The 19,991-nt window shown below is 44.2% G+C and overlaps 1 long non-coding RNA gene across 1 annotated transcript in view; it reads right to left on the bottom strand.

Moving 5' to 3' along the window:
* The window catches only part of LOC125620717 (uncharacterized), a 31,925-nt gene extending 14,146 nt beyond the window's left edge, over positions 1-17,779 (bottom strand). Inside the window, exon 1 of the long non-coding RNA XR_007352296.2 lies at positions 15,085-17,779. This is a non-coding gene — a long non-coding RNA (uncharacterized LOC125620717). The remainder of the gene's footprint in view (positions 1-15,084) is intronic.
* Between the last annotated feature and the right edge of the window lie 2,212 nt (positions 17,780-19,991).

Genomic DNA, 19,991 nt, shown 5'->3' with positions numbered 1-19,991 from the left:
CAGAGTCAGAGCCAGGCTGGGGTCAGAGATCAACGATCATTACCAGGCTTGAGTCACACTAGGGTCAGAGAGTGGCAATCAGAAGGTCAAGGCGTGGGACGGCAGTAAGTACTAAGGGTATAATTTTCAAAACTGTTAAAAGAAAAGGAGTACTTGTGGCACCTTAGAGACTAACCAATTTATTTGAGCATGAGCTTTCGTGAGCTACAGCTCACTTCATCGCATTTAGCGGTATGGAGTGGAAATCTATCAACTGCATGAAAAAACTTGTACAGATACAGACAGACATCATCTTCCTTTCCAAATGCAAACAGATGGACATCGTACCAAAAGGACTGAAGGGAAGTGAGCTGTAGCTCACGAAAGCTCATGCTCAAATAAATTGGTTAGTCTCTAAGGTGCCACAAGTACTCCTTTTCTTTTTGCGAATACAGACTAACACGGCTGTTACTCTGAAACCTGTCAAAACTGTTAAGTGGCTTAGGCACATAAGCCTGGCTCCTCAGAGGGTTTTAGGTCTCTAGCTCACATTGAAGCTCACATTGAAATCAGTGAGAGTGAGGTGTCTAAATACCTTTGAAGATCTAGACCTTAGGTGTTGCAAGGCTGAGCAGATCAATGCCTAAATAGCTGTAAAAATCTGGGCCATAGGCACTTTAGAAAATGTTACCTATGGGGGGGCTAAGTCAATCAAGTGCTTTAGAAAATGTTACTCTAAAAGCCGACATTAATGCCTATGGTTAGCCCCTCCCCCATATCTACAGACCTCAACCAAAATGCAGAGTAAATATGACTTAAAGCTGGCTATCCAAGTAGTGCTGAGTGATAGTCAGTGGGATTGAATTTTTTTTTTTCACTGTAGACAATACTAGGCCAGGAAGGCACATCACAGGGTGAAGAAAGAAGAAAGGAAAGCAGCCAGCGTTTCTGACTCTCAAGGAGGCAAAGCAAAAGGTGAAATTCCTTTGTATTCCTGTGTCGACTGATTTCTGCCTGATTGCATGAATAAAATCATATTCCTGCTACTGAGAATGTTCTTCAAGTCATTCTTTATTCGGCATATAATGATGCTGGGAGCACATTTTGAGAGTTTAGGGAAACAAGGCTGAGTGCATTACATCACTAAAGACATGATGAGATTTATATTAATTGGTAAGGCTGTGAGTCAGTCAGAGAAGTCATGGATTCTGTGACTTTTCAGGACCTCCTTCAGGACCACTTCTGCAGAGGTGGATGTGGCTGGCCCGGGAGGCAGAATGGGGGGGGGGGGTGGCCTGAGCAGCTTGGGTAGTCCCCAGGCCAGCCTCAGCAGCCACTGCTGGGGCAGTCACAGACTGCTGTGCTCTCCCGCTCCGCAGTAGCTGTGGGGGGGTGGGGTCCCTCAGGCTGCCACGCCCACCCCCCCCTCCGCCCTCTCAACAGCAGCAGGGGGGACTCAGGCCACCACGGCCCCCCCCAGACTCTCCAGCAGCAACGGGGGTCTTGGGCCCCCCCCCGGTGCATCTGGGGTCCCAGGCCATTCCCTGTCCCATGGCACCCAAGATTTAGTCAGGGATATATAGTACAAGTTATGGACAGGTCATGGGGCTGTGAATTTTTGTTTACTGCCTGTGACCTGTCCATGCCGTTACTAAAACATAGCCTTAATCTCATCAAGCACAGAAGACCGCCCCCCCCCCCACATTCTATATAATTTTATGAAAATATGCTAATAAATGTGAATACAATGTAACTGGAATATGCTTCAAGCAAAAGGGCTCTTGTAAGGAATCATTACTAAGCTTATAATCTACTGAGTGTGGTCATCCTATTTGTATGTATGTATCGTTCTTGTATCGGAAACTAGAAATATAACTCCGAGGGCCTATTGTAATTTTGCAAAGTGTGGACCATTAATGGTAGTTTGGAATCTTGATGGCGCCTGTCAGCCAGGACACTTGACTGTGGCTGGCTCTGTTCGCTTGCAGCCCTGCCTGTGAGTCAGGCTGGGAGGAATGATGACTTTGGCCGGGGGGTCTCACAGGACATGTGACCATGTCACCTGTCACTGAAATCCATCTTAAACAGGGTGCTTTTAGAAGTGGGGCGGGAACCCAGAGACACAAAAGATTCCTGCCTTGTGCCAAAGCTATATAAGGGGGTGGAACAGAACAAAGTGGGCTGTAGTCATGAGAAATCCCCTAGCTACCACCTGAGCTAGAACAAGGGCTGGACCCAGGGAAAGGGTTGTGCCCAGACTAGGAAGGCATCCAGTCTGTGAAAGAAACTTATTGAAACATCTCTGACAATGAGATTTGATCTGTATTCAGTTTTCCCACTGTACTAGGCTTAGACTTGCGTGTTTTATTTTATTTTGCTTGGTAATTCACTTTGTTCTGTCTGTTACTACTTGGAACCACTTAAATCCTACCTTCTGTATTTAATAAAATCACTTTTTATTTATTATTTAGCCCAGAGTATGTATTAATACCTGGAGGTGTAGGGGGCAAACAGCTGTGCATCTCTCTCAATCAGTGTTATGGAGGGCGAACAATTTATGAGTTTACCCTGTGTAAGCTTTATACTGGGTAAAAGGGATTTATTTGGGGTTTGGACCCCATTGGGAGTTGGGCATCTGAGTGTTAAAGACAGGAACACTTCTTACGCTGCTTTCAGTTAAGCCTGCAGTTTGTGGGATGTGGTTCAGACCTAGGTCTGTGTTTGTAGCCAGCAAGCTTGTCTGGCACAGTCAGGCAGGGCTCTGGAGTCCCAAGCTGGCAGGGAAAGCAGGGACAGAAGTAGCCTGGGCATATCAGTTGGCAGCCCCAAGGAGGTCTCTGTGATCCAACCCGTCACACCTCTACTGGTTCAGATGAGTCTACTGCTGTTTTTAAAGTAGATGGAAAGAGAGCACAGGGCATTGCCCAAGCTGTATCTCTTGCCCCACAGCAGGAGGGGGGGTACTTTGGGAGAGGGGAACCTGGGGGCACCATGGGTGCTGGGGGGGGCAAGTGGGGTGCCATAGGTGCGGTGCGGGGGATCAGCCTGGGGGCACCACGGATGCTCGGGGGGTGGGAGGGCAGGGGCAGTGTGCTGCCTGGAACCCTGGCTGCTGCTGGAGTGGGGTAGGTGGCGGCACGCTGCCTGGTACCCCCCCACTGCTGCTGGGGTGGTGGGGTCTGGGCTGTGATGTGTGGGGCCCAGGATCCCTGCTGATGCTGAGGAGGCAGAGAGGGGGTGCAATGGCCTGAGACTGCCCCAGCAGTGGCCGGTGCGGTTGGCCCAGAGGCTGCCGAAGCTGCTCGGTTTGCCCCCGGGCCCTGCACTGCTGCAGAAGTCCCGGAGGATCCGGAAAGTCATGGAATCTGTGACTTCTGTGACCAACTTAATGATGATGTCCTATGTACTGTTGAGTTGATGCACAGCTGAGACAACACTAGAAAGGCCCAGTTGGCCAATCAGAACAGCTCCCTGATCAATCAAGGACCTGCTCCTACAACCATTACATAAGTGAAATACCACTGAGCTCCAGAGCCAGACACTAATATAATGACAGCTCATGAAAGGGCTTTTCAGGGGAGAGCACTTACCACCAATACTAATTTTTTCTTTGATACAGGGGCCTTGGGTCTCCATTCTTTTCTGTAATCCATGCTCAGCATGCAGACACTTCAGCGCTAGGTGATTTAGAAATACCTATAGACCCCAGCTACTGTTTGCTTGTTCAGCTGCCCAGTGTGATAGGTTGGATCATAGAAACCCCCTTGGGGCTGCCAACTGATGTGCCAAGACTACTAGTGCCCCTGCTTTCCCTGCCAGCTTGGGACTCCATCACCCTGTCTTGCTGAGCCAGACACGCCCATCTGCTCCAACACAGACCTGAACCACGCGCCCCAAAGCTGCAGACTTAACTAAAAGCAACTTAAGAAGTGTTCCCATCTTTAACACTCAGATGCCCAACTCCCAATGGGGTCCAAACCCCAAATAAATCTGTTTTACTCTGTATAAAGCTCTTGCAGGGTAAACTCATAAATTGTTCTATAACAAACACTGTTCTATAACACTGATAGACAGATATGCACAGCTGTTTGTCCCCTCCCCCCCAGGTATTAATACATATTCTGGGTTAATAAGTAAAAAGTGATTTTATTAAATACAGAAGGTAGGATTTAAGTGGTTCCAAGTAGTAACAGACAGAACAAAGTGAGTTACCAAGCAAAATAAAATAGAACACGCAAGTCTATGTATAAGAAAACCAAATACAGATGAAAAACCTCATCCAATAAGCTTCATTTTACAGACTAGTCTCCTTCTAGTCTGAGTCCAGCAATCACTCACACCCCCTGTAGTTACTGTCCTTTGTTCCAGTTTCTTTCAGGTATCCTTGGGGGTGGAGAGGCTCTCTCTTTAGCCAGCTGAAGACAAAACAGAGGGGTCTCCCATGGGCTTAAATAGACTATCTCTTGTGGGTGGAGACCCCTCTCCTCTCTCCTATGCAAAGTCCAGCTCCAAGATGGAGTTTTGGAGTCACACGGGCAAGTCACATGTCCATGCTTGACTCAGTTTTTACAGGCAGCAGCCGTTGCTTACCTGTTAACTTGAATGTCCTCATGTAGACTTCTTATGTGGAATGGAGGCTTCCAAGAGCCATTGTCCCTTAAGTGCTTCTTGATTGGGCATTTAATTTGCACATTCCTTTCTCAAGAAGCTGACCAAATGCTTTACAAAGGCTACTTAAAAATCAAGCCAGTACACAGCCAATATTCATAACTTTGAATACAAAAATGATACATGCATACAAATAGGATTAATAGATTCAGTAGATCATAACCTTTACAGAGATACGTTATACGGCATATGTAGCATAAAATATATTCTAGTTATGTCATATATACATTCATAAGCACATTTCCATAAAGCCTTATGGGGGGGGGCACCGTCACACCCCGCATATTGGGATTGTCGCTATACAATTAGGACATCTGGTCACCCTTTGTGTGTGGTGGTGGGGCATTGTAGCTACCCACCATGAAATAGGGAGGCTAAAACTTCCACAAAGTTCCATAAAACCAGTGGTTTCTATGTAAGTCCTTTAAAATAGTTATACCATGTAACCCAGCACAAAGGTTCTCAGCATGCTGTGTTGGACTAGTGTGTGGGGCAGCTTTTTTGGGCTGACAAATATGGTTGGAGTTGTGTGTTTCATCATAACGGCTGTTCAGTGCCCTTCATTCTCCCAACGTTAAACAGATGGCTGCAGGTAGCAAGCTGGTAAGATAACTGGGATAAGCGTAACCGTGGGTGTCATTGGCTCTGGCTTCACTCCAAAAGCTAGGTGTGGCTTTTACATCACAATAGGGCTCTTGCAGTGAAAAATCCTCATGGAGACAAGGCACAGGCAGATTTTGCTTCAGTATAGCTAGTCACGGTCAACCCATTACCTCCAACCTTTGCGATGGCTGTCTTTTTTCTCCAGTTGTCAGATGCTGGAGGTGAATGGTGATGCCAGAAGGTAACGAGTGTGTCTGGGGTGACCTGGCACTGGAGTGATCTGGCAATTCAGGGCAGGGCATATAGTGTAGAATAAGGGAACCTGGGGCCAGCTTCTCAATGGTATGTAGGTGCCTCTGAGTGGAAAGCAGGAAAAAAAGGCTAAGGAGACTCATGACAGTGGAGTGACTGGGCCAGATCTGCTGTCCTAGACAGTTGCCTGCCTTGCCTGTAGCTGTAGTGTTCTCTGAGCTCAGTATTGGTTGCTAACTGAACCACTTCTACTAGCCTGTCTACTGGGCTTTAGCGTCATTGCTACAGTAGCGTGGAATTTTTCTTTGTTGCACTAATTTAGTTGAACCTGAGTTAAAGTGCTTGTCCCAACCACATCAAGGAACCAATGCTTGTAAAACAGTTGGGACAGCTGCTATGCAAGGTGTGTGAATGTTGCTAGCTCAAGGAATCATGTTTCTCAAGGAATCATGAGAATTGCTATGCAAGGTGTGTGAATGTTGCAAGCTCAAGGAATCATGTTTCTCAAGGAATCATGTTTCAAGCCATCATGTTTCTGCAAGGCCTTTTCCCCTACTGTAGCTAGGACCTAAGTGTTCCCTACTTTTACTTCCAGACCCAAGTGCCCACAGGAACATGCAGAGCAGCTGATTTAAAGACATTCGCCTCACATCTTCAGTGCTGCCTGTGCTATAGGTTACTGGTTAAACTAAAAATAGAGGGGAAGAAATATGTGAGCTCATTTGTATTAAGGCTCTATGATTTCAGCATTTGCTGAAGCTCGTCTCCAGATGTGAGCGATTAGGAAGCTGCACGTATTGCAAATACTCTATGTAAGGGAGGAGTTATGAACAGAAATACTTTCTACTGATTGTTAACTGTATTAACAGCTTCCTCTAATGCATATTTCCCAGATACAAACACACACATCATATGAGGTATTGCCTTTACTTGGATTATTATAAGAGTTATATCTTAGTCTAGCAGCAGTCAGCGATTGCACTCAGAGACCATATTTCCTGTGGGAAGCGAACACTGCTATTCATTTTATTCACATCCCCAGGACTATGTTATAGTATTTTGTAGTGATTCCTACAACGATTAAAGTTTAGCTTTATGTTTTTTATATAAACAAACAAAAGAGAAGTAAAAATGCAAATAAAAACATGTGATGCAAGTCTCTACCCAAATCAGGGTTTTTGTCACAGGTAGATATGACGTTTCTTGTGGGGTTCTCCGCATGAGAGACCGAGCAATGACACTAATGGCAGAACAAAAGCTAAGCTATGCCACGTTTTCAGCTACCAGACCACATTAATATGCCAAGGATGCTTTTCCATCATGCTCCCAACACCTTTGCTGCGATGAGCAGGCAGTGACTTTTTCTACATACCAGGGCTGGGTAAACCCAGGTAAAACTTTTTGTTAGGTTTGCAAAACTTCTTTGTGTCCACAAAACTCTTCTCCTGTACTTTAAACCAACATGGGGATTTGACAATATCATTCTAGTAAAGAGAAGCCTGTGGCTCACAGCTAGATGAACTCCCAAAATCTAGGTTAACACAAGTGGATGTCCTATATTAGTTCTTCTCCTGTTTTTTCCCTCTCTTTGCCCTCGCTATGCCTTCCTCTCCACCACCTCACTCTTTATTTATCACTCTATTCCACTTTTTTCTTTGCCCCATGACACCCTTTTTTTCAGCCTTGCTGAATCAGCTGAGCCCAGTAGTGTGCACAAGTCAAACTTTTCAACCTACAGCGGTCAGCTGGGCTTGACATTAGGCAAAAACTGGTTTGCCCAGCTCATGTGCATACACCTCCTTTTTAATGTGCCACCCCATTCCTAACTCTTTGTTGCTCCAACCCGGGATGTACCATCGCCTTTGCCTTTGTAACACAACAGAAACCTAATTAAAAACAGTCTGCTTCCTTTTATACAGAGGATCTCCTGTTACAATAGGAAGCAAATGGTAGGCTTCCTACTTTGTCCAGCAATGTGCAATAACAGACTACATATAGGGCTATATAGTACCTAGTCAACTAGCAGTTATAACATGTGTAACGTTTTCTTAGCCAGTGTAATTGAAGAGCTTGCTTATAGGCTGTGACACAAATATTCTCTGATGGCCGGAACTCATGAGAACAAAATGTTCCCAGTGACAGGCATGTAAATTGGATGAGCTTTTCCAATGCTGCAGCCTTCTTCTTAAAGACAAGTCTGATCAAGATACATGTCCATGGGTTTGGGAGGGAGGATTGGCTTATGCTTTTGTCAAGCTTTCTGTGAGGTTGGTTGACTTAGACCCATAAACACATCATCGTAACTTCCTTCTCTATGTAACCCAGTACTTTATACCAAGATGAAAGTGTGAATGGGCAATGCAGAAGAATTATGGGTAGGAGTCATATGAGCTGTACATCTCCAGGGACAAAAGGTGAGAACAAGGAGTGGCATATTTTAGAAAACAGCATAGATCTCATCTGCTATTTACCTGCACGTTTGTATAAAATATTTGCAGCAAAATCCAAATTTCTTATTTTGAATTTGCAAGAATGGGCTGGTTCAACAAACCTCCCATTTTCATCCTTATGATGCCAGCTTTGCACATAAGAGCATTTCAAATCTGAAATTTTGTTTCAAAAAAGACATGTTCCTCAACAATACATGCAAAAAATACACTACATGTTTCAGTGTGAAATCAGCCGGCTCTTCTGACTTTCTGAGCACCAAAATGTCTCAGATTGACATTGGAGTGAAATTTAATTTTAAAAAAAATCCGTTGTATATACCCTTATATGTAACCAGACTGAGTTCCCCAGGTCAAGAGAAGTTAGGCCCATTGGCCCACAATTTTAAGACCTCCAATGTCACTGAAGCTGGCCTAGTGCCGTCATTTTCTGTCTTATGACTACAACAAACACTGTTCAAGCCCCAGCAGAACACCCGCAGTGAGTCTCTTACTAAAAGAGTTGGTGAAGAAAGTAGCATTGATGACTCAGTGTATGTGACTCTGCCTGCCAAATCAATGTCCCAATAGTCTAGCAGGACAAGCACAGTGTTGCTGGAGGTGTCTCCTTTTGGATGAAATTTAAAGCCACTTTAGTCATCAACTATCTTGTGCCAGCAAGTAAAACTCTTGTGTCCCACCTGGTTCATTTGGGGTATGGCCTACCTCAAATTACCCTGGCATTTCAAACAGAGATAGCTCTTTTCTTCCCTTACTGTCTTTAACTGTTGTTCACAGGTCAGCTACCAACTTCTGCCTCAGAGGTAGTTACGTTACAGCCGTAGCTGAAGGGATTCCAGAGTATATAATTAAGAAACCGGTTTGAAATGTATATATATTATTATTAATGGGCAAGTAGAAATTTATAAACAATCTGGAAAAAAACCATCGGTTGCAGCTAAGCAAGCCCATTCATTGGCTGACAGATAACACATCCTCAAGAGAGACTAGGTGTAAAAACCTTTAAGAAAAATGTGTTCCTGCCCCATGCAAGTTTGCGTTCCACATGTGACAGGGTAGGTGTCTCCAGGGCAGCTGTGATTAATTTTCCTATATTATAGTATTAAATCCATTAAGTTTTAAATATCTCACCTAATGAAGGGAAGGAGAGTAGTCATGAATCAGCAGAGAAGCATTAGTGGGTGATCACGTCTTTCTTCAATGGTACGTTGTGTCTCCTCTTTCACAAACAGTAGGGGGACGTTTACTATGCTTTTGCTATAGAAGCCCAGATAGGAGTTCAGTTCAAGGAGCTTATTGGTAGACAAGGATGGCTGCTACTGTACAGTAGTTTGTTGTTGCTTAAGTGATTTATGAAAGCTGTTTGGAACACCTCAAAGAGTCATTAAAAAAGGACTCTCTTTAGGTGATTTACCAACTGCAGTAAAGGCTTCTTGAGTGCTTTAGCTGCTCAGATCCCTTATTATGCTTCATTTGTCATCTGTCTTTATGTGCTACTAGCATGTGATTACCTTGAAGAGTCCTTTGAACATCTCTTCAGCACACACCATTGTAAATAATGAAACACCTGGCTATTATTTATCGAAAGGAGCCTGCTATGCGTTTTTCATTTTTGAGTGCTGAAATATAGCTCGAAACAAAATGGAGCCTGTGTTACGGGTAGTAAATTGTGTTTTGTTCCTGTGGCGTGTGCACATACAATAGAGGATGTGCCCTTCACAGCACAATGAAACATGATTGGGCCTAATTCTAATTTGTACAGCACTCTCATTAATGATGTCTATTTAAGACATCCATTAGAGACCCTTAATGTTAATGAACTGGACTGTGCCAATAAAGTTCTATTAGCTTCCCCTCATTAAATTAATATTATAGACATTTAACAGATGTCTTAATTAGATACATCAAGGAATATGAGCTACATTAAAATCAGGCTGTTGAAAGTTTGTGTGAGATTTATGTTTTCATATAATTTTGTTTACTGTTCTTTCTACAGTCTTGAAGGGAACAAAATGATTTACATTTCCAGAGACCCTTGAGAGAAGTACAGGACATTTCCTGCTTTTTTATCATGTTGGCTTTTAACAGCAAGTCATGCATCCTGCGGCACAGCTCTATATGAAATCAAAGACCTTCCAGTATTTTATTTTCTAAAAACATTTTCTGGTTTTAATATCTTTCCCATTACTTACACCTCACTAATAGTGACATTATTTTAAAGTGATTCTTGTTTTTTTCTGTACCTTTCTTCCCATAAACCACACTTTAAATTCCCCCTCTTGCTGGTGAGGCATCCCCATGGTGGCACTTTAACTTATTGAGATGAAAGCTAATACCACATGGCCTCACCTTAAAAGAAACGAAACAACTAGTTAATTCTCTTGAGAAATGATTGAGCCACTGGTGGTGTGCTTGTCAGTAACTGAGTCCAGGGGGGCATCAGGGGGATAATTGAGGCTGAAGCTGGTTTGGTCAGGAGGAGCCTGCTCAATCTCCTTACTCCTATCCCAAGAGGTAAGGGCTCCTGTTGCATTCAGTGAGTCCATGAACTGCTGTGGCCAGGTGCTGGGTCTGGAGAGGTGGCTGGATGATGCCCAGCACAGCTCTAGCCTTCACCTTAGAGGATTTTCTGCTCATTGTGGTGCCCTCAGTGCAGGTGGATTGCGTATGGGGGCTATGTACTCCGGTTCTCTCTCCCACCTTGACCCCTCCACTAGATCTGCTGCAGCCACTCCCAGCTGTTCCCAGTACAGCGTGCGCTGCTGCGGCAATGGAGCAGGCACGGCTCCTGGGAACATTTGTTTTTAGTTATGATTGACATACTGCCACCATTTTCCTGAGGAACAAAGGTGAAAGAAGGGAAATGGCGATTTTCAACAGTTTGTAACTCAGCTAAATGTGAATGGAATTGCAAGTGAAAGACATCTAAGGTCCAGCCTTCGACTTTCTCCCTGACAAATTTCAAAGGCCTGGTGCCAACAAGCTTCTTAAAAAGAAAAAGAAAAGAAAGAAAAAGGGTAGGGATGGGGCATAAGAATCTTTGTAAAGGATAATGATAGGCAACCTATGTATAGGGGTCACTACCAGCTCTCTCTAGAATAAAATCCAACTTACCTCACAGAAGGATGATATGAAGAGAGATATGAAGAGGCAGAGACTGGAGTCTAGGTGGTCAAGTAGCAAGTGGAAGAAGAAAGGAGTCGCGGGAAGAGGTGACAATGGGGCCTGAGTTGTGCCGCAAGTGGACGACAACAATTATAAGTGAACTCACGGAAAATTCAACTACATTCAAATGGGAAATTATTGTAGACTTGGGCTTTTCCATTACAAGTGTTGCCATGGACTGCTCTCAAAAACAAATATTTATAAAAGATTTGAATGGTAGAAGCCTTTTAAAAAGCAGTGCAGGTATAAAAGGCTAGTAATCTGAGGGTTATTTACAAAAGGACGCTACCTAACATTGTGTAAGTTTTAATGACATAGGGCTATGAAAGACAGCAATTAGGCAATGCAAACTGCAAATAATGTAGGATGAAAGATTTTTATTCTACGTCTATGAAAGAGGGTATTAGTTATCATTAAAATCTTATTTATTTTAGGACATACTGGATATTCAGATAAAGGCAGGGCAATGCAAAGAAGGGTTATACATTGTTAGCCATATTATATACAAATGCAGGAGAGAAGACACAAACATGATACTGAGACAATCTAAACACTTTTATTGACAGGAATGTAATACCACCAAAACCACAAGCAAGTTTTGAAGGTCCTCCCAAACTGAAGGCCAGTAAAGCTTTAAACAATGCCACTTCTGCATGTCAACAAACTTTGACCAAAACTTTTAGAAACATTGCTTACAAATAGATATTTTTTCATACCTTTTACCTCCAAAGCCAGAGGCTCTTAATAACATAACTCCAATTGTACAGGCCTTAGAAGTGGAAAAAGTATCTAATTATTGTTGTAGTATCTGACTACCTGCCCAAAAAGAAGCACACAGGGCCATGAAATAGAAATCAAGTCATCTCATTAGGCCCCATCTTATGCTAGTTCTTTACAGACAGGACTAAGAGACAATGCTGATGGGCATCAGATAAGAAACTAGATAGATACACCAATGTTTGAGGGCTGTTCCTTATTGGAAAACTGGGATTATTGCCTTCTGATGAAACATCTACATTAGATGCTATATTGGTACTGGCAGAAGTTGAGGACTATGAGTATTCTATTGTGTGTGTGTGGGGGGGGGGGAGAGAAGCGGTGGAAAGGGGAAGAATTCATCATTTGGGGTATAAAGAAAATATTTTTTCTGATAGCTGCCATTTAAAAAAAAAACAAAAAAAAAACCCCACCTCTCTGAAACTAGTCAATTGTACCCAAGGCAGAGAGAGAAAAGGGAAATAAAGTAGGGTCAAGGTGGCTAGAACGGTACTTGAAAGTACAATTTATTACAATGATATTACTGCAGACTATGAATAAATATATTAAATCAACATTCTTAAAGTGAATTTTGTGCTCAATAAAAAGTACCAGATAGCACTGTAGTCCAAACTTCTTGATAACAGTTCTATTAGAATTTACAGGGCCTGGTAGGTATTCATGCTCCACTCCCATGCATTAAATACTGAATTAAAATTACCATTGATACTCAAAGTGCAGTAGTTTTATATATACAGTAGCTTAAGCTTTGCATATTTCAGACCAGCTTTCAAACGCAGTCTGGTTTTCCAGTAACAAAACCAGCTTAAACACTATTTACTTATTTTCACGATTAGTCTTAACTAATTTTATAAATACATTTATGCTGTGGGATACTTTTAAATCAGGATATTACCAGTTTAAACTTCAAGTGGTTTATTAGTAAAAACCCAAGGTAGTCTTGCTTCATGAAAACACAGTTCATAGGTTACAGCTTGTACGCAAATCAAATTTAGAACACAGACAGAGGAGTAACAATTACCTTGTGTATATTTTTTAAGAAGCCTATGGTATGCATTAGTTGTGAATGTTAAAAAGCTGCTTGTGAAGACTGTGGGAGCTATTAATATAATTTTATGAATGCTGTGCATCTCTCTACTTGTCTGAGTATTATGATGGGGCTGGCTCTATGGAATCCTCGGCTTAAATTGTGGCTGGACTCTGATCAGATCTTCAGGAACCCAGCAATTACTAGAATTCAATTGCCTAGCACTCATATGGACAATACAGTGAATCTACTATTAGGAGACTACTTTTGACCCCCTCTCAAGAAACATTTAAATCAGTTTTCACCAATGCAGCAGCCCTGCTGGAAACCTAAGGAGAGTGTTGCTACAAATGTATCTAGTTGTTTCACTATACTTGTGGTTCATTATGAAACGTGTTCAAGAGACCAATTAACCAAACCTAGCCAATTTACTGCTAAAAATCAATAGTATAGCACAGGAAGGAGTTACTATGCTACTGATCCTTCCAGGAACCTGTTTCTAGCAGTGTGTCAGTTTGCCACACACAAGTGCGCTTCCCAAAATACACCCCCAAACCCACTTCTATAGCACAGTTGCTTATAAGTTAGAAAGCACTTTATAAGATCCAACCTACCATTTCCTTAACTTCTTGTTCTGTACCTTTTCTTATCTGTTTTGGATACTACATTTTAAATAAGTTGACTGTGAAGGAACCTGTACTTAGACATAGAGCAAATGTATCTTGTCTTTAGTCAGAATTTATATTTGTTAATGCCAAAAGCTACGTTTTGCTGTGCAGAGGGTTGTGGGATATATAATCTCTCGACATAAGTGAGGAATGTGGACAGAACTGTGGAAAAGTTAACATAACTGCCCACATGCTGGGTATAATACAACATTAATATGGTATGCCCTATGCCTAATCTAGATGTACTGGCTAACAATATCTGCAAGCAGGAACTCTGAAACAAAGGAACTTTGAAATAAGTAAGCCTATGACCTGAGGAACAGATTCAGAGTGGTGGGTGGGAGCAGATTGTCCAAGAGGCAGAAGTTGTAGGATGCAGCCTGTCTCATAGGCCCAATGATGGGGAATGGGGCACCAAAGCCCAGTCAGACTGGAACAGGTTCAGAGAAGGGTTACTATGATGATCAGGGGAATGAAGACCCTATTTTATGAGAAGACTAGAAGAGCTTTTGCTAGGCTGAACAAGCCAGGAAGACTGAGTGTGGATATGACTGCTCTCTATAAATACATGAGGGGTTAAGCACTAGGGAGGCAGAAGAGCTATTTAAGCTAAAGGACAATGTGGCAGAAGAAGAAATGAGTAAAAACTGGCCCTGAATAAATTCAGGCTAGAAATTAGGCTTCTAATGACCAGAGAACTGAGGCTGTGGAACAGTCTTCCAATAAGAGCAATGGGGACGCCTAACTCGTTTTAAAGTGGAGCATGATAAAGTTTATGAATGGGATTATCTGACTGGGTTTCCTGCACCCAGGAAGTCCCTGCCAGTGCTATGTCCTACGTTCCAGACCGACAAACTGGCAAGGAAGGGCTAAGTTTAGCTTAGCCAATATGTTTTTAGGCTTTTGTTCTTTTAACCCTTTTCTCTGTTATGTTCCCATAGCCAAATAACACTTATTCTGAAAGGAAAGATTTTATGCATTGAGAATTCTACCTACAAGGATATTTTCTGTTTTCAGACATGCTACCTTTATAATCCTGACCAAATTAATGCCTTCTTCCTTTTTACTACAACATAAGCCTGCATTTGAATTTTTTTTTATTTCAGCACAGTAATTTTTGAAACACATTTTGCCCAAGAATTGCAGTTTCTATAAAAGATATTCCCTTAATTTCCTCAACACAGGCAGGGTGCAATGATAAAGAACCTTTGCACTACACAGCTTAATATGAACATTCTTTTTAGGAGTGTTAAAAGCATTTCCCCCCCTCTGTTTAATATTCTTTGAACAACCTTAAAAGGCACTCAGGAGCAGCCACGGACTAGGCCTTCTTGTTTGCCACACTAGAATACTAGTATTCAAATGCTCTTCCCTCTCAGCCTGCCTTGATCTAAAATTGTCAGAGTTTCAAAACAGAGGGACCTCCATATAATATTCAAATAATTTAAAAAAAAAAATCAGAAAGATTGGAGGAAAGTGGAAAAAGGATTGAGCAAACCTCAAATTAATAAATAGCCAGAGCTTCGCGAACCAGCTGAGCGGCGGCGAACCAGCTGAGCAGCGGGGGACAGTAGAGCAGCTCACAGCAGGAGTTTGCCTGGAACTGGTAAGTATCTGAGTGTGTGTGTGTTTGCTTGCTGAGGAAGTATCCGAGCGTGTTTGCTGGGAGGGCAGTGTGAGAGCCTGAGTGAGTGTCTGATTGGCTGCTAGCCTGCAGGGGGCGGGCATTAGGGTGTCCGTTTGTTTGTGTCAGGGAAGTCTGGCTGTTTAAAAATAGCCAGAGCTTCGCAAACCAGCTGAGCGGCGGGGGACAGCAGAGCAGCTCACAGCAGGAGTTTGCCTGGGAGTTCGCCTGGAGTGAGCCCAGTGAGGCTTACGTCTTGCAAACTGCTCTGAGGAAGCTCATAGTAGGAAGGTGATATGGAAGGGGGGGGTTCAGCTGTTGTGACCTGCACTGGATGTGCCATGTTTGTCTTTCTTCCACAGGACAGAAGCGACTTTGTCTGTACAAAGTGCAAGCTGGTCTCCATATTGGAAGAGAAGATTGAAGGTCTGGAGCAACAGATAACAACCCTGCATTGCATACGAGAAACTGAGGATTTTCTGAACAAAACTCAGGATATGCTTCTAGGGGCACAAAGCTCTAAAGATATAGAGCAGGTTGCACAGAGGAGCCAAGAGGCCAGTGAAGAAGCTTGGCAACATGTGACCTCCAGAAGAGGTAAGCGGAATGTCCGGGTTCCAGTAACACAGACACAGGTAACTAACCGCTTTCATGTTCTCTCCACAGGTACCGTTGCGGAGAGTGGACCAGATGATATGTCTGGGGCGAGAAAGCAGAAGGAGACTCCGCTGGTTGGAAGGCATGAGATGCGATGTCCTGAGGTTGGGGGTTCCACGACCACCACTCCCAAGAGGAGAAGGCGGGTGGTGGTGGTCGGGGACTCTCTCCTCCGGGGGACTGAGTCATCTATCTGCCGCCCTGACCGGGAAAACCGAGAAGTCTGCTGCTTGCCAGGGGCTAAGATTCGCGATGTGACAGAGAGACTGCCGAGACTCGTCAAGCCCTCGGATCGCTACCCCTTCCTGCTTCTCCACGTGGGCACCAATGATACTGCCAAGAATGACCTTGAGCGGATCACTGCGGACTACGTGGCTCTGGGAAGAAGGATAAAGGAGTTGGAGGCGCAAGTGGTGTTCTCGTCCATCCTTCCCGTGGAAGGAAAAGGCCTGGGTAGGGACTGTCGAATCGTCGAAGTCAACGAATGGCTACGCAGGTGGTGTCGGAGAGAAGGCTTTGGATTCTTTGACCATGGGATGGTGTTCCATGAAGGAGGAGTGCTGGGTAGAGACGGGCTCCATCTTACGAAGAGAGGGAAGAGCATTTTTGCCAGCAGGCTGGCTAACCTAGTGAGGAGGGCTTTAAACTAGGTTCACCGGGGGAAGGAGACCAAAGCCCTGAGGTAAGTGGGAAAGCGGGATACCGGGAGGAAGCACAGGCAGGAATGTCTGTGAGGGGACGGCTCCTGCCTCATACTGGGAATGAGGGGCGATCAACAGGTTATCTCAAGTGCTTATATACGAATGCACAAAGCCTTGGAAACAAGCAGGGAGAACTGGAGGTCCTGGTGATGTCAAGGAACTATGACGTGATTGGAATAACAGAGACTTGGTGGGATAACTCACATGACTGGAGTACTGTCATGGATGGTTATAAACTGTTCAGGAAGGACTGGCAGGGCAGAAAAGGTGGGGGAGTAGCACTGTATGTAAGGGAGCAGTATGACTGCTCAGAGCTCCGGTACGAAACTGTAGAAAAACCTGAGTGTCTCTGGATTAAGTTTAGAAGTGTGTGCAACAAGAGTGATGTAGTGGTGGGAGTCTGCTATAGACCACCGGACCAGGGGGATGAGGCAGATGAGGCTTTCTTCCGGCAGCTCACGGAAGCTACTAGATCGCATGCCCTGATTCTCATGGGTGACTTTAATTTTCCTGATATCTGCTGGGAGAGCAATACAGCAGTGCATAGACAATCCAGGAAGTTTTTGGAAAGCGTAGGGGACAATTTCCTGGCGCAAATGCTAGAGGAGCCAACTGGGGGGGCGCTTTTCTTGACCTGCTGCTCACAATCCGGGTAGAATTAGTGGGGGAAGCAAAAGTGGATGGGAATCTGGGAGGCAGTGACCATGAGTTGGTTGAGTTCAGGATCCTGACGCAGGGAAGAAAGGTAAGCAGCAGGATACGGACCCTGGACTTCAGGAAAGCAGACTTCGACTCCCTCAGGGAACGGATGGCCAGGATCCCCTGGGGGACTTATATGAAGGGGAAAGGAGTCCAGGAGAGCTGGCTGTATTTCAAGGAATCCCTGTTGAGGTTACAGGGACAAGCCATCCCGATGAGTCGAAAGAATAGTAAATATGGCAGGCGACCAGCTTGGCTTAATGGTGAAAACCTAGCGGATCTTAAACATAAAAAAGAAGCTTACAAGAAGTGGAAGGTTGGACATATGACCAGGGAAGAGTATAAAAATATTGCTCGGGCATGTAGGAATGATATCAGGAGGGCCAAATCGCACCTAGAGCTGCAGCTAGCAAGAGATGTCAAGAGTAACAAGAAGGGTTTCTTCAGGTATGTTGGCAACAAGAAGAAAGCCAAGGAAAGTGTGGGCCCCTTACTGAATGAGGGAGGCAACCTAGTGACAGAGGATGTGGAAAAAGCTAATGTACTCAATGCTTTTTTTGCCTCTGTCTTCACGAACAAGGTCAGCTCCCAGACTGCTGCGCTGGGCATCACAAAATGGGGAAGAGATGGCCAGCCCTCTGTGGAGATAGAGGTGGTTAGGGACTATTTAGAAAAGCTGGACATGCACAAGTCCATGGGGCCGGATGAGTTGCATCCGAGAGTGCTGAAGGAATTGGCGGCTGTGATTGCAGAGCCAGTGGCCATTATCTTTGAAAACTCGTGGCGAACGGAGGAAGTCCCGGATGACTGGAAAAAGGCTAATGTAGTGCCAATCTTTAAAAAAGAGAAGAAGGAGGATCCTGGGAACTACAGGCCAGTCAGCCTCACCTCAGTCCCTGGAAAAATCATGGAGCAGGTCCTCAAAGAATCAATCCTGAAGCACTTGCATGAGAGGAAAGTGATCAGGAACAGCCGGCATGGATTCACCAAGGGAAGGTCATGCCTGACTAATCTAATTGCCTTTTATGATGAGATTACTGGTTCTGTGGATGAAGGGAAAGCAGTGGATGTATTGTTTCTTGACTTTAGCAAAGCTTTTGACACGGTCTCCCACAGTATTCTTGTCAGCAAGTTAAGGAAGTATGGGCTGGATGAATGCACTATAAGGTGGGTAGAAAGCTGGCTAGATTGTCAGGCTCAACGGGTAGTGATCAATGGCTCCATGTCTAGTTGGCAGCCAGTGTCAAGTGGAGTGCCCCAGGGGTCGGTCCTGGGGCCGGTTTTGTTCAATATCTTCATAAATGATCTGGGGGATGGTGTAGATTGCACTCTCAGCAAATTTGCGGATGATACTAAACTGGGAGGAGTGGTAGATACGCTGGAGGGGAGGGATAGGATACAGAAGGACTTAGACAAATTGGAGGATTGGGCTAAAAGAAATCTGATGAGGTTCAATAAGGATAAGTGCAGGGTCCTGCACTTAGGACGGAAGAATCCAATGCACCGCTACAGACTAGGGGCCGAATGGCTAGGCAGCAGTTCTGCGGAAAAGGACCTAGGGGTGACAGTGGATGAGAAGCTGGATATGAGTCAGCAGTGTGCCCTTGTTGCCAAGAAGGCCAATGGCATTTTGGGATGTATAAGTAGGGGCATAGCGAGCAGATCGAGGGACGTGATCGTTCCCCTCTATTCGACATTGGTGAGGCCTCATCTGGAGTACTGTGTCCAGTTTTGGGCCCCACACTACAAGAAGGATGTGGATAAATTGGAGAGAGTCCAGCGAAGGGCAACAAAAATGATTAGGGGTCTAGAACACGAGTTATGAGGAGAGGCTGAGGGAGCTGGGATTGTTTAGTCTGCAGAAGAGAAGAATGAGGGGGGATTTGATAGCTGCTTTCAACTACCTGAAAAGGGGGTTCCAAAGAGGATGGCTCTAGACTGTTCTCAATGGTAGCAGATGACAGAACGAGGAGTAATGGTCTCAAGTTGCAGTGGGGGAGGTTTAGATTGGATATTAGGAAAAACTTTTTCACTATGAGGGAGGTGAAACACTGGAATGCGTTACCTAGGGAGGTGGTAGAATCTCCTTCCTTAGAGGTTTTTAAGGTCAGGCTTGACAAAGCCCTGGCTGGGATGATTTAACTGGGAATTGGTCCTGCTTCGAGCAGGGGGTTGGACTAGATGACCTTCTGGGGTCCCTTCCAACCCTGATATTCTATAATTCTATGATTAAACCTCTCCCCTGTGAAGACACTATTTTCTATTCCACAGTGAAATCTACAAGTGTCCTATTATTTTAAAAGGATCATTGCAGAGTTAGCCCTTCCAATGCAAGACAGCCAGAATGGGTGATCTGGCAGAGTAGACAAGAAATTTAATGAAGTGACAAGTCATACCACAGTGAGAAGACACAGGCTATAGTGATATCCTTGGCAGCTAGAAAGACTGCGCTAAACTTATCTATGCATTTATACTTCCCTCATCTGTATATTGTTTGTAAGCACTGGTATGTGTCACAGATAGGTCAAAATAAAACTGAGCAGATGAAACAGTTGCTCCTGCTTCTAGGAGAAAATAGTTTACACAAAGCAAGTGTATAAAATTTAAGTCATAAAAAATTATTTTGTGTTTACACCACCAAATGGTGATTATACTGTAAAAGCCTTAAGTCTTTTACAGTCTTCTTACAAGCACTGTAATATGTATGGAAGCCAAAACACAGAA

The sequence above is a fragment of the Caretta caretta genome, chromosome 12, assembly GCF_965140235.1.
Source record: "Caretta caretta isolate rCarCar2 chromosome 12, rCarCar1.hap1, whole genome shotgun sequence".
Classification (NCBI taxonomy): domain Eukaryota; kingdom Metazoa; phylum Chordata; order Testudines; family Cheloniidae; genus Caretta; species Caretta caretta.
The sequence above is the reverse complement of the archived record's forward strand: the minus strand, read 5'-3'. Positions and strand labels throughout refer to the sequence as shown.